The sequence below is a fragment of the Hylaeus anthracinus genome, unplaced genomic scaffold, assembly GCF_026225885.1.
Source record: "Hylaeus anthracinus isolate JK02 unplaced genomic scaffold, UHH_iyHylAnth1.0_haploid 5, whole genome shotgun sequence".
Classification (NCBI taxonomy): Eukaryota; Metazoa; Arthropoda; class Insecta; order Hymenoptera; family Colletidae; genus Hylaeus; species Hylaeus anthracinus.
In genome coordinates this window covers 3994776-4010097 of record NW_026535322.1, presented here as the reverse complement: position 1 = coordinate 4010097, position 15322 = coordinate 3994776, and the positions used below count along the sequence as shown (strand labels likewise).

The window sequence follows — 15322 nt, the reverse complement described above, 5'->3', positions numbered from 1 at the left end:
GTGGCTCGGAACGAGGCGAAACCTCTAGGACGATAATTAGCGATCGAGGGTCCCGGGGAAGACTCGGGCCATCTCGTTATCCACGCCACGGCGCCCAGCGTGACGTCACCGCGCGTGTAGAGCCTGCCGCGAGAGGGTAAGGTGGTACAGGTCGCGTGCACACGGAACGTACAAACAGGTGTGTGCGTGTGCGCGAACACCGTGGCAGGGAGTGTTCAGGAGGAGCGAAAAAGGGCGAGAGGGGTATCAGAGAGTACACCGTCGGAACTGACTCCGTGAAGCTACATAGGGAACAGGAGGATCCTACGGTTTATGGTACACACTGTATATGCGATCGAGCGGAGTGGGGGCCTTAGGCGCGCCGAAGTGTCCCGAAGTCATCCGAGCTGCCCCCACCTCGAGCGCCGTCGCGATCGGAATCTCTGCTTTCGTGTTTCCTCGGTCGCGTTCACGTCAGTGCGTTCTCGGTCGGCGTTAGGGGTGGTTAGTGACTTGGCGTCGCTGCTCGCACGTGTATCGATAACGCCGTGGTCGTTTACTCGTCGTGTCTACGTCGGAACGCCGTCGCCTGACGGGAGCGTGCGCACGAAGGAAAATATTTGGAGAAACGTGTCCGGCGTGTCTGTGTCCGTGGATAGAACGTGGTGGGGAACGCGTTGTGCGATCGCTGCTGTGTGCAAGCATTCGACTCTTCGTTCGTGACTCGTTACCTTGCATACGTTTACGGCGCTGATTTAGTGTCCGAGAATCGAGAGTGTGTACATTCCGAGAGTTGTCTGCCGTTCGACCAGAAGGGAAAAAAGAGACTTCGGAAACGAGCAGTTGCCTGTATCTCCCACTACTCTGTCTTCACGCCACGGTGTCCGAAGCGTCGCTTTCATATCAGCCGTTCATTTGTTATTTTGTTTTCGCCGTGCCGATAATGGATTAATTTTCGCCGGGGAATTCACCCCGGCGGTTTCTCGCCGAGGATCACGGAGCACACCAACGCGGCAGCACTCTGCGATAAATCAAGGTGAGATCCGGCTTTGTTTTCGAGAAGGGTGTTCCGATAGCCGGCCTACCATTGACCAGCCTCCTCGAACCGTTCCACGTTCTCCTTTTATCCGTCTCGCTCTGGTCAGTGCAGCCACGCTCACGATTATCTCCGTCCCACCACGAACGCTGTAAACGAGCATCCACGAGCATGCGGCATATATTTTGCGGCCTCTCGTTTCCTTCCCTTTCCCTCCTTTGCTCCTTCTCCCCCTGTCTCCTCTACTCGACTCGCTTGGACTCCGTGCATAGGGACGAACGAGAAACACATGCACGCGAACTCGAGCCACCCCGACTCTCTTTCCTTCGGTCTTTCTGCATTCTGAATGCCGAACCAGAGACAGGATGGGTAAAATTCTTGAGTAGATAAATTCTTAACTAGATGAAAATAAAGCCACTGACCGCCGTTGAATACCGAATCGATTTCTTTCGACTTTCCCTGAATCGAAAATAAAAGAAATTCTCATGTAGGAAATCTCAGACTTCTACTCTGCGACAATAAAAAAAAAAGACTCGGAGCACCGTATTACCAGAATAAAAGTATTCCCGCTTCTGGCTAGAATAAATATTCCTATAATGGGCGAATAAAAATTCCATCAAGCGATTTGCACGCAACGTGTTTACTCCATCGAACAGCTACTCGGGCTAATACGTATTCATTCGATAATAATCATAATTATTTTTTTTTTTTTTCTAACGTAGATTGTAATTTCCATCGAGCAAGTAACTCGTAAAAAGTTACGTATCTTTTATTTGGTAATCGAAATAGTGTCCAAGAATTTTGTGTTCATCCCTGTGGATGGACCTTGTTTCCAATTCCCCTTCTATTCCACCGATGCTTAAAGAATTTCGTGCTTCTTCTTTGCCCTGGTGTCCTCCTCCGGTTTGCCGCCGACGACTCGAGCGGCAGCGCTTTCGTTTGTCCTCCGCGAAATCATACATGCAAACGCGATCGATAGTTTAGGAATACGGTCCCCTGTTCGGTAAACAGAAACCGCCAAGCATTTGTCGTTTTTTACTTTTTCGAGACACTTGCGAATCGGGAGGACGGCTGCGAGCAAATGGGAGCGGCGGTCGATGCTAAACAGTATTGTTTCGTATCGGGCAGCTTACAGCATGCACGAAACAAAACGCACGCTTGGTATTTTCGCAAAAGCGTCGATACGGATCGATTATTGTATTCAGTGAGTTTCGATATTATTCGCACAAGCGACAATTTTATAATAACGCACGAAATAAGAATGTAACGAGAGGCCATTGAAACTTCAAATTATTTCTTAGAATGTCTAGAATGTCTTTAACTGCTTCATAGACGTATCGCTAAAGAAAAAGATGAAAATAATTACGTAAGAGTTGTGTACGTGCAGTTTACACCAAAGTCGGTGTATTTTGCTGATTCTAGGACGATACAAAATCGACGTTTCGTTTAATCGAGCTTGTATAACTTGTTTACGGAGTGTACGTTACTCTTTAATATTCGTTTGTAATAATTGGATATCAGAAGGGAGGTCAGCCGAGTTACGGTATTAATAAATCGGAGCGCTGATAACCGAGCTTCAATTAACGCGATGGAACAAGTAAAAAAAGAATGTATCTTTTGTCGACGCCTCTGACGCTTTCACAATATTTTTCAGTCTAACGACTTTCCCCATTTTTCTCGGTCACCGTTTACACGGCCCGTTTCACGGCTGACGATGTAAAAATAACGAGAGAGAAAGAAGGCGGAGACCTCGTCGAACAAAGTTGCTACTAGCGCTGGACCATTCGAATATTTAACGAGTGGTCGAACACAAATGCATATAATCTATTTGAATATTTCTTAGAGACTACCCAGGTATCGGTACAAAAGCATACGAACTCGTTAAATGTACGAACAGTCGATTCGAACTTGACCAACATTTAAAGTATTCACCGCGTATTTAAATCACCGAGTTGTTTGAATATGCGAATACGGAAAAATTCGACAAGTAGTCCTCTAGCCTATTGCGACACGAGGCAATCGCATTCTGGTCGTTCTCCATGTCGTTAATCCTCGACAATCGGCCTGGTCAACGAGACTTGTCAACTTTGTTCGCCGATGACATCTCCGAGCTCTCGTAATTGCGTACCTGCTATTCATACGCGATGAGCTCCGTTTCGAATAAGGACTTCGATCGAGGACACTTGCGGGAGCACGTTCATGCAAATAAAATCGAGCAGACATTGTATCGCGTCGCAACAACGACGTGAATCGCGTTTCCTTTTTTTCCTCGTAACCCCTCAGCGGTGACAGAAGATTGATACCGTAGTTACCCATTCCTTTACGATTCTTATACGTAACGACGGAACAAATTATGTATGAACATTGGTTCGATATTAGTTCGTGATTTCTTCTCGTGGAAGCACCGTTTATGACTTGTTCTGTGCAACTTATTTATCTACTTCTCATATTTGTTATTTCTATCTAGTTTATTTTAGTTTGTACGTTGTCGCTAATATAGTCGTGAACTTTGACTAAACCTCGAGTAATAATCTCGCCGCGATTAATCGAATACTGGGATTTCAGCATTACTACAAACTACACGATGGATTACCTACCGCACATATACTACGCACGCGTCGATGCGCCATATTATTGACCGTTGCACGCACGTATTATTACGTATAGGTATTATCGACAGGTTGATTTCTACCCGTATTGCATACATTGTCTGCGCATTTCTGGAATTTCTGCAAAATCCATAGGACAGAATGCACCGTAGAGTTTATCCCCAGGATGACTTCTGTTAATTTGAATTTTCTTCTCCGAACGAATAGATCAGTTGCATTCATCTTTCTTTAGAGTAATCGGAGATATTTTCTGTAATAATGGATTCGCAATACTTTCACTTCTTGTATTTTTAATTAGTCCGATGATCGAGGCTGTCGTGTACTGTTGGGTGCTAAGTGAACTGTCCTGGAAGGAACGAAACTCTATTGGTCAGAATTTTGATTCCCTTTCCGCGACCACACACGGAGAGCGGTATTTACTGTTCGTCGTAGAATTTAGACTCCTTAACATACAGCTACCGAGCCAGGCATAAGAAATGCAGCCCACGGTCGGCGAAGCATTCTTACCTAATGATACCCCTCGGGACAGTTCTTTTCAGCTCTCAACAGTAACTGACCTATCGTTATAACTTGGAGTGGCTGCACCTCTGAAACAAAAGTTCCACTGACCCTTGTTTATCAGAAACTTTTTCTCCGACCCGAGGGGTCTGTTAAATTATCGAGTCGTTTCGATATTTCCAAAGTTTCCCTTTACTTCCTGGGAAACCAGCTCTCGTCTTTATTGCCACGGTATATTCCAAACAGGGCTTTGTGTATTCCTCGATCTTCGACGTTCCACTGGCTATCTCCTTGGCTATCTACTATTTATTATTCGGGAGGTCCTCCCATGCGTATCCTAATCTGGCACTATCCGCTGCCTTGTTCGGAATACGTACCTCATCGAGTCCTGTAAACAGTTTTAATCCTGTGGCATCCGTTGTTTCTTATTTCAAAGAAATCGCTGTTTAGTATTTCGAGGACAGTCACTCGAAAGACACTAATATTTATTATTCGAACGACGCCGTCATTTATTATTCGTAAGCCATGCTTCACCCCTAGCCTGCGTGTAGCGTACTCCAAGGGCGATCCATCATTTGCGCTGTTTATTATACGAGGGACACGTTTAACCGAGTATTTAACGCCAAGAATGAGGTAGTCTCTGCGAACGTATTCATCGCGACGTCTTCCTCCCTTTCCTCGAAAGCTTCGCAAAAGAACGGTTAGGAGTTAGGCCTCGACATCACCCACCTGGACGACGATATATCACGCGAAACGAGCCGGGTGGATCGACTTCTTATTGGCTTGGCAACGGAGGCTGTGGACTCGCGAGCAACATGACTAATTATTGCTGTCCCGCTTCGGTGTGCCGTCTAGTTTACCTTTGCCGCGGCGCGCAAGCTTTCCCGACTCTCGGCAATTTCTCAGGCAAACCAGCGTCGCTAGCAGTCCGGTTGCCCGCCATTTTCGCTCCTTTTTCGCGATCCACCGACTCGACTTGGTCCCGAATACGAACTTTGACTGTTGCAGCATAGCTCCTCGGGGACTGTTGACTGAAGAACGGTTTAACGTTCTTCGCGCGTTTCCAGTTGTAATCTGAAGCTGGCACGGGCTGTTCTTATCGCGGACGGTCGAGTATCTGATAGAGGCTGACGGATTCCGTGGAAAACGCGCGGATTTATCGTTCCAGCGTTTCCGTTCGAACGACACACCGGAATAAATATCGTCGACGGTGGCGGGGCTGATGGCCGCTAGCGGGCGAAGAAAAAATATACGGCCGCAAATATCGCCGTCGCGCGGCCTGGTGCAAATTTAACGAGAGCGTCGGGACGCAGGCAGGAAGGAAGCCGCACGATAGTCGTAAAAAGGCTGAGAGATAAACGACGCCGAGGTTTTTTCATGTTTTTTCTCCTTTCTTTTTTTTCCGTTTCTTTCTCTCTCTTTTTTTTTTTTTTTTTTTTTTTTTTTGGTGGTTAGATTAGATCGGTCGACGCCTCGGAGCAAAGTCCGACGAAAGCGGATGGTGCCGTTCCTTCATTCATGGGCGTCGAAATCGTTCGAATTAATTTGAGAAAGAGACTCGTTGGAATAATCAATTTTTTATTTGACAGACAGCCGAGATTGAACTTGCGGAAAGTGATTTCGTTGCTCGATTCGTTATGTTTTAGGTGCTCGAAATTATCGAGAGATGAAATCTTTATGGCCTTAACCTTTCCATGACCTTTTCACATCTCGGTATATACACACACCCTGATAAGATTATTTTAGCTGCTTAAATTAAAGTAACCTCCAAGTGTATAAAATTGTTGGACTCATCATTTGGACAAACTTTAATTATACATATCTGATAAACAACGTATGCAAATATAATAATTACCTGATAACGAGCAGTTTCGAATCAATGACACGGCGCAAGTAGGGATAACCACGCGATACTTAGAGAATTTTCACGTCCCTTCGTTTCTCGTTCGATCCACGCAAGTAATACACAACTCACGGCGCGTCAGAAAGTATTTTGTTACGCATTTGTCTCTGTTAATTTTTTCACATTGTACGGGTTGTCCGTTTTTCTTGCGTATCCTGTCTCGTCTCGATCGAAAGCAGCGTCGTCCCGGTGATGTTGGGCACGCGGCGCTCGAATAGACGGGGGCCGAGTCATTATCGACGTCGTTTCGCGCGTCGTCCCGCTCGGGACCGAGCAAAAAAGCGCGTTCCACGCTTTAGTATCCGGTAAACCTACATCTGGAGGTGCGCCTCCCATTATGCGAACGGGTTCCCCGAGAATCCATGGCCTTTTTTGGTCCACCCTCGACGACTCCCCGGCCCGTGAAACCCCCATGAAAGGCAAAAGGTGAACGGTCGGGTCTCTCGCTCTCGCGGAGTCAGCGTGAAAAGGGCGCTTAATGAAAGAAAAGAAAAATGTTTGGAAAGGGCGAATACGAATACGAAAACGGAAACGGGAACGGGAACGGTGCGTTTGAAGACCGTGACACGCTTTCAAGTGACGGACAATGGTTACAACGAGTGCCCACGGCCAGTCGATTCTTCTTAAAAAAATTGTGTACGCGTAGAAGCAAAAAGGGAATAGGAAAAAGACGGGAAAAAACGGACGAGCGTTAAGGCGGAGTGGGGAGGGTTATTATCATTTGAATCGTGGATCGTCTCCATTCAACCGAGACTTCGCCTCGTATCGATCCGTCGGGGGACCGTGCTTATGAATTCATTCGAGTTGGATGGCGCTTTAATTGACGACAATTCGATGAAATAGTTTATATAATTCAGTCGTTTCGCCGGGAGGGTTTTTTCCTCGTGTACCGGCGAGCGTACCTTTCGTTTGGACCCTTGTTGTAACGAGTTCTCGACGATTTTATATACTACGTACAATTGTTTAGAACAGAGCGAACGATTTACCTCGTATTTATCTATATATATTAAATAATACGAATTGTACTTTTCCATATAGACATTTCGTACGAATTCATTTAGAGAGTTTTATGTAATCGAAGTATCGACAAGCTTTTTCGTTCTTATAATTTCATATCAGAATTCAGATTGTAATTTTTAATCGCTATTCGAAATTTGTTATCTAGACGAGAATGTTGTCTATAATATCATATAGTGTTTACGTTCTTCTACCCTTTTGAATAAGAAATCTGACCTGTTTCTTCGACGATCGTAGGCGAACGAAAGGAAGTCTCGCCCACCGATATCGCGAGCACCTCTCACCGTTCTTGGAACGATGCATCGCGTGCCCGCTTATTTATTGCGTTAATTACAAATGCGCTGTTTTCCCTTGCTATAACGCCTCTGTCATGGTGCCCGCTTTATTGCGAGTACAGTGGCGTGAACTGGTAGAAGGAGTAAGGTCTGAGTACAGGAAAAAGAGGGGCGGACACATTGCGGGAAGGGGGTTGGTTGCCGGGGGTGTGTGTTGTTGCGTATCGCCACGAAGGGGTTACGCAGAGGAGACTCGATGTGGTTGTTGCTCGTCTAGCATGCGCGCGATCTTTTTTGCTTCTCTGCCACGTCGTCGAAGCATAGTGGTTAAATGAATTATTTTTTAACGAGGCGGGCATTATACCCGCGACGGCGTTGTTCCTCGCCGTTGTTTCGCCGGAAAAACTTGGCGAACGCGTGTCTCGCTGTACGGGACTTTTTCCTTTCCCCTTTCGCCCCGTTCCCTCGCCCTTCTGTGGGCTCTGAGCGCTTTTCATGTCGCGTCAACCTCGCCGAGTCGCGCTACGACCAACCAACCAACCCCCCTCTGTTCCTTTTTCCCTTTCTGCAGTGCCACAGTCGTTTGCCGTGGCGCACACACAGGGAACCAGAGAAGAAGCGTACGCGACACCCGTCCCTTTGACTCTTCTCTCCGTTGGGCAGGTGAAACCGTAATCGACGCACGCCAGGCACAACTACGCTCTGTTCTCCGTGTGTTCGTATGCGCGCGTTGCCGATAGAAGCCTCCAGACGGCGGATTAACCTTTCCCCCCGCATCGAAGACGCGCCGCTACGCCACGCTTAATGAAATCACGCGTTAAATGCCGAATACACCCGTGGAATTAAGCGCACCGCTAAGCGTATGCTAAGTATATATTGTTACGCGCAGGTGACACAAGCCGAGGCCATTTATTAGGTGGAAGAATTAAACTGGTCTGTACGGAAATTACACACGCGAATGTAGTAATTTCGCGTGGCTCGATTACGATAATTTATTAAGTTTGTAACAGCTGGCGGGACGTAACGTCGGTTAGGTTCTGCTAAATGAAGCTACAAGGTGTACCGATAATTTGGGTGTAGCGTATGGTAATGTCGCTCGAGGAGGCTCGTTTGGGATCGGCCGGATCAAGCGGAATTTAATTAAAGAGATTCACTTGGTACAGTTACAGTATATTCATTTTACTTTATATCTTTATCGCGCTGATGTATGAATGTGTTCGTACGAGATAAACATGTGATATCGAGGAAGTACATCAGCGCAAAAGCATGTCCTCCTCTAAACGATTCAACTTGTCAACGATATACGAATTACATTGGGTATGCGACGTCCAGTACCAAAGGACAATTAATCTCGCATTATTCCTCATAACGCGATGTACTCTTCGCGTTGTTTATCGAGCCGACAATTTTCGACCCCGAGTTGCGGAGCAAGGGGAAATTAAGCGCGCATTAGTCTTCGTGAGCGTACAATATGTCCTCCTGCGCGAGTCGTTTACCGCGAAACGCAAGACGCTGTTCCCGAGACTTGGAAGTGACATTTTTCGCACAGTTTCGCGCGACACTCGCCTCCGTTACCCTCCCACGTGTGACTTTCCTACGCGCGAGGCCCACTTTTTTATCCCGGTTACACAATTTCGCATAATTCGCTCGAGCCGCGCAGATTGCAGCGTCCTCGTGTGACATTTTAATAACGTCATGATTTTCAGAGTATTAGCGCATTAAATTCACCGTAATGAGTTGACGTTGTATACGATCAATTAGCATAAATTTGTACCGCAAATACAAGCATGCTTGCGACGAGATCGTTGGTTAATTACTGTAAACGGTGTACACGGACAAATCGTGTTTAAATGATAAAAGCAACCCACTCGTTTGCAGGCATTTTCAGGAATTAAAATTATAACTGCACGATTTGATTTGAAATAAGATCGAACTAGCTTCGTTTCGCGTAACTTGCTTTCTTTCGTGCTTGTTTCATTTCTCTCGAGAGGATTCTGCAATATCGGGACGGACGATAAAATACATAATTAATTTTCATAGCGCGGACACATTGGTTGCGAACTCGGTAGAACTTACGCCTGCTGATTAAAGTAAAACTAGGCTCGTAAAATGGCACAGTGCGACGATTCGTGTGGGCCGAGCGATTCACGGAATACCGGCTCGCGGACCACGTATCTGCATAACGGGTGTGCGCCGCAAAAGGGTCGAAAAAAAATGGGCAGCCGTGGTCGTCGTTGTCTTCTCCGTAGCCATGCGAGTTAACACCAGTTGCGGGACGACTCCACCTCCCCCTCGTTTTCTCTCCTCCGATCGGTTGGCGGCCCTCGGCTCGTCTTCGCCTCTACCTTCCGCTCCTCCGAGGTTCTTCCAGTTCTCTCGTTTCGTGTTCTCTTCCCTCGGTTCGGCTCTGGCACCGGAGCCCTGCCTGGAATCTGCATCGAAACGTAGATAGAAGCACGTGGGAGAGAGAAAGAGAGAGGCGGAGGGCTAGGTCCCCTTCGAAAGGTCAGGAGAGCTTGGTGAATCCTGGCGAGATCGGCGATCGTAACTCTTCGGTGGAGGAGGAATCCGTGGTTCGGCTCGGTTCCACGAACGATAGATAAATAAAGGAGATAGCGGCCGAAGGGAAAGAATTGTTCCTTTGTTGTCTCACGGTGGCTCCTGGTGGCCCGGCGACGATGCACGCGGAGACACGCGATGGAAATTGAAGCAACAAATATAAAGAGCCGATTCAGAGAGGGTTGCTAGCAGGGATGGCTGGTTGGCCGAGTGCGACGCTTCCTCTCAATGGGCTGTTTGCGCGATGGTGCTCGAAATACCAAAATTATAAACTACGTGGGTTTCGTAGATGGAATTAGTTTAAAGAAAACATAGAAACAAAACGTTTAAAACACGTGCAACTGTTTCAATTTGCGAAACATCTGAAGATATGAAGCATGAATTCACAAATATCTAAGATTGCAACGGATGACCACGTTAGTAACCGCCAAACGGATTACAATAGTATCCAACTCTGCAGTCAAGCCCGAAAGGGTTACACCGGCTAAGAGCGCGCATGTTCCTCTTGCCTTCGCGCGAATCATATTTGCTTAGGGCCCTTTCGGATCCCCGCGGCCCGAAGGTAACTCGAAACTGCTAAACGTTACCCGGGGCTTTTTAAGGCTCCCTCGTGGATCAGTCAATGAACCTGCGGCGTGATAAGGATCAAAGAGCCACTTTGTCGGTCGCAACCTCGCGTAGGATCAGTGATGTTGCGGTGTTTTCCTCGTGGTGTCGCATTACGCGATGAGAATCCTTGAAAACAGTATGAACGCAGCAATAGCATATTGCTCTGGAATCGCGCCTTTGTCTTCCTCCATCCTAGTTCGGACAAGTCTTATATGGCGCTCGAGTTAAGTAGCTTCGCCCTTTTGTGCGTCGATCACCGCGCGCGAAATATCAATAGGGGGGGCGTGAAGAAAGAGTAAAACGTGGCACGAAACTAACCAGCGATAGAGAATAATATTGAATTTCAAGAAACTGCGGTGAATTTCAGTAATGGCCGAATAGCTCTGTCAGGCAGCCATGCTTGAGGATTTATTTTTAACCGTCTGCACTTACATAGGAATTGAACGTTTGCTAAGTGGTAATCGATACTTGACACACTGATACACGCGGTTTGTTAGCGGTTTAACTAAATAGGATAAGCATTTTCTAACCGCAATCGATATAGAGGGTTGGTTTAGCGTTCAGAGGTTGACAGAATTTCCTGATATTTTCATCGGGAACATGAAATTTTTATCCAGATTCTTATTTTGCTTATCTCTGGCGACATTAGGTGGAAATTAATAATGTAGGAAACTCTCTTCGAAGTTTATTGAACCTCCACCTTGAGAATTGGTAACCCCGTTCGATTCCTTCGTTTTTTGGGTTAGGTCAAAATTTTACGTTATAGTGGTCTCACGGGAAGCTGTTGGGTCGATAGCACCGGCAGGGTCGAAAAGCTTCTCCAAGGGGAGCTCCGATGGTGGGTGGAATGACGGTGGTTGGGAATGGTGGTGGTGGAGTGGCAGCCCTATCGACCGTGTGGCAACGAGGAACGTCGTCACCGCACCATAAGATTTTCCATTACGGTCTTCCCTTCGCATTGGTATCTGCCAAGGATACTACACTGCATACTTCCTTCTGACGTTCAAATTCTTCCCGAATCAATACCATTTCGCCATTGTTTCGTTGAATTTTCGAACGTGACCAACGCTTCCTTTTCAGCAGTATGAGAATGTAATCTTTAAACATTTCAAAATAGAAATAATAATTTCGATACAATTTTTATTATTTAATTTCTGAGTAGTGCTTTCTCCTTTCGACCGAGGGTAATTGTTTCGAAATTACGTCATGTCGCTAATCTATTGACGCGTTGTGCAACTAAGTGTCCCATTTTTACCTTTCGAGTGAGACCAACATACTAAACCTGCAGAAAAACGTTCAAGCTATAACATTGAGAGAACAACTCGTAGTGCATGCATATTCAGCTTCGTCGAACCATTTATAGACGAGGTTAGGCGTGGAAATTGCGTGTGTGAGAATATGTTGATCCTTATTGCGATGAGTAACGCTTCTTTGAAGTCTCATTATTCTGCTGTGTGACAGCATACATATTTACGCCAGTACTGTTCTGGTTTTGCCTACTGTATTTGCATATGTACAGGATGTTAACAAAAGTGCAGGATCTTTTTTAGAAATCAATTCCATTCGAGTAACGAAGCCTCGGATTGCAAAATGTTGAAGAACTTTTTCGTGTCTTCTCGCAAGAGAAATTAGTCTTTAAACAAAAATCTCGCATCTTTGTTAACACACTCTACAAAATTTCGTTAAAGTAGACATCCGACTGTTTGAAAGTGTTTTCTGACGGATGGTATCAGAGGAAAAGAAGCCTCGAAACGGTGGTCGATTCGTTCAGCACGGTTGAACAGACTGCCACTGGTTGGTTTCGTGATAACCGGCGGAGTCGTTCCGTGGAATCGAGATCGACGGAACACAGAGTCTTAATTAACGTTTTCTTCGCGAAGCTGCAGAAGAAGCTGCGCGCGAACGATGAAGAAACGACCTCGTAAGTCCTCTATTGGTCAACGAATGAATCGGTACAGTTCGTTTTGTCCAAGATCAATTAACCTCTTCTCTGTCCACCATATATGGTGCTTCGTGATTCCTACGTTTTCGTGCACTGCGTATAGACAAATTAATGTTTACATTAACCTACAGTATTACCTCGTTACATTTGTTCTATATAATGTAAACAATAAAATACTGTTCATGATTACTGTTGCCGATGAAAGATGAAATTATAAATATCCATTGAATGGTGGAGAAGCATCTCTGATTAATTATTTGATCAAATAAATATTGGCCTCAAGTAGTAGAGGCTATAATCTTTAAAAAAATTGAACAGCGACAGGGTTAAACTTTCCTGGTTCGTTCGGTCGAGGCAGCTCAAGGGGGAGACAGGTAGGGCGAAATAAGAGTTTCTTGGCGTCGCAGAAGGAGATTCCGGTCGTGTCCTACGTCATGCATACGTAGCTCGGTGTTGTGTTCCATACCGGAGAAACCGTCGGCGAACAGGTTCTTTTTGCGCGCGGCGGTTTCGAAAAACCCACCGTTTCCATAAACGAGCCGCAAAATAATGACGTACTTGCTCTCGCCCCATTCGACGAGGTGTGTTTTTAGTTTGCACACGCAGGTAACCGGGCGACCGACTCCAGTTTCAGTCTGCGTGATAAGGCACCGCCGTGTGTCGTTAGCGATGGCTTCGATACCATACGTATCGATTGGGGGATGGAACTATTCGAGTAATTTGATATTCATGCTTTTTTTTTTTAAGTCAATCGCTCGTTAGACTAAATTTGATCGAGTGCTATTCTTTTAAATCGTTCATATATTATTTGGTACTAATTATATTTCTTATTCTGTTGCAGGTGTGTATACGACGAGCTGTAGTACCTATAATTTTTGTCGAGTGTTATGGGGTAAGTCTTTCTATCATTACTTCGAGTTGAGGGGATTGTCATTTGGAGTGAATAGATGAATATTACAGTTTGTAAATGGGTTTCTATCAACAATTACTATAAAAATCTATGTTTAATATTCAGATAAAATGTTTTGATATTTAAAAATAATAATAATCATTGCTTCGTGTATTTGAAACGATTTAACGTAAAATTCACGAGAGTCGATATTATTGTATCGTTTTAATCTGAAGATAGAATATCGCGTGGAGCTACGATAATATTTCGATAAAGTTGGTTACGATGTCGATCGAGATTGACATCTAGAATCTCACGTTGAAGGTTCTATGCGCGATAAAATTAGATTTTATCGTTTCCTCATTTCTTGTTCGAGTTGGAAGGATCGTGCTCCGGTGACATACTGTGTGTGCCAAGTGGAATGTTTATCGTTAATAAAATGTAAATATTATTGACGATAAAATACGTACTAGTTATAGCGAAATACTTGTGAAATTTAGTTTTTCTTTCCAATTGTTCTATAGTAACATTATAAAAGTTTAACGAGAATGTCACATTTCCTCAAAAATAGAATAACCGCGGAGTGAAATGTGGCAATAAAATTCTGAACATGGATGATCAGACATTCTCGACTTTTCTCGGAAACAGAATTAATTGGACAGGTGTCTGCCGAGAGCAAGCATACCATGAATTCCTCGAAAACGTGTATCTGAACGACTGACTCGACATTTCCAGCGTCGCGTAAAAGTTTGATAACGACCGAATCAGGGGACATTAATCTCGATCGGGTTCTGGGCTCGTCGACGACGCTCGTGATTAAAAGGAATCGCGGTAGATTTTGTGGAAACGATTCCCAGTTTACGTGATCAGAGACAGGCGAAATTCTTATCTGGATAAGAAACTTCGAGGTTCAAACACAGGATTATGTTAGTAAGTTAGACGGAGTATAGATGAGTATAAATGAAATCTTTGCTATTCAATTGCAATTATTGAACCTTGGAATAACAAAAATTTATTATTTTAAATAATAATGCTATCTTTCCTGTTTGTTCCACTTTTACATTCAAAATAAATCAATAAATGTAATACCATGATATCTGAATTCTTTCGATCACATTTATCAACTCAAACGGTTCGAAGCAGGTGAAGAAACTTTTTTTTTAAAAAAAGAGAAAAAAAAATGCTGACCGGGGAGGTTAATAAAGCTGGGTGAATTCAGTTCGACGCGCTGGTAGAGGCCTTCGGGGCAGCTTTTCATCGCGACGCTCGGACCAGTTCCGGCGTTTTCCAATCGCGACGAATGGGGAAAAAAGCTTTCCGCGCGGAGGCGCGTCGGCGTTACCTGCAAATTCGCATTTACCTGAAAGCGTCGGCGCGAAATAATCGCGAAAAAGATCCGCGAACCAGTGTCTGGGACGGAAAATCGATAGGTTTCGCGCGGAGGGCAACGCTCGTTTGTGAGAACGATTAAAAGATCGCGTACCGCCATCGACAGATAAACCGACACCATCCTGAGAAAAATTTAAGCTAGCTCGATGATACCTTTCGTCCTCGGAACATTATTTTTCACCATGATCTGTAAGATATCCTAAAACTGTAAGTGTCACTTATCGAAGAGATGGCAGAGGAGTACGAAAGCTGAAAAGATCACCCCGAAATATTAAATATATGTGACAACTGTAAATAAGTGAGAAAGCAAAGTTTAATCTTGCCTAATCTTGCGTTTCAAACCGTCGTCCGTACGTAGTGATTTTACTGAATCTGATCAAACGATGCCTTGATTATCTCAAATAGTAAACACGACTTGAATAAACAGATAAGATAAACATCGTCGACTGGACGCGCTTCTATCCACGACAAACCGGTTACTATTTTTGTTCGAGCCTCCTATCTTCTTGTACCTTTTTAATAAAGAATCGTTATACCTCTGTTTACAGAAGGTTTTTCCCTCCTGTTTTCTACTCGTAGAACATGCTGGCAACGTTTGTTCGACAAACTTTCAAATA

General features: G+C 45.0%; 1 protein-coding gene across 3 annotated transcripts in view; it reads left to right on the top strand.

Annotated features, from left to right (window-relative positions):
* Positions 1–15322, top strand: part of LOC128895946 (frizzled-2-like) — a 96650-nt gene that overhangs the window by 58803 nt on the left and 22525 nt on the right. Inside the window, exon 1 of one of the 3 annotated variants that reach the window (XM_054158986.1) lies at positions 457–1015. The exons of the other annotated variants lie outside the window; for them this stretch is intronic. The gene's annotated coding sequence lies outside the window, so the exon portion shown is untranslated. Of the gene's footprint in view, positions 1–456; positions 1016–15322 lie in introns of those variants that run through there. 3 annotated transcript variants of the gene reach the window in all.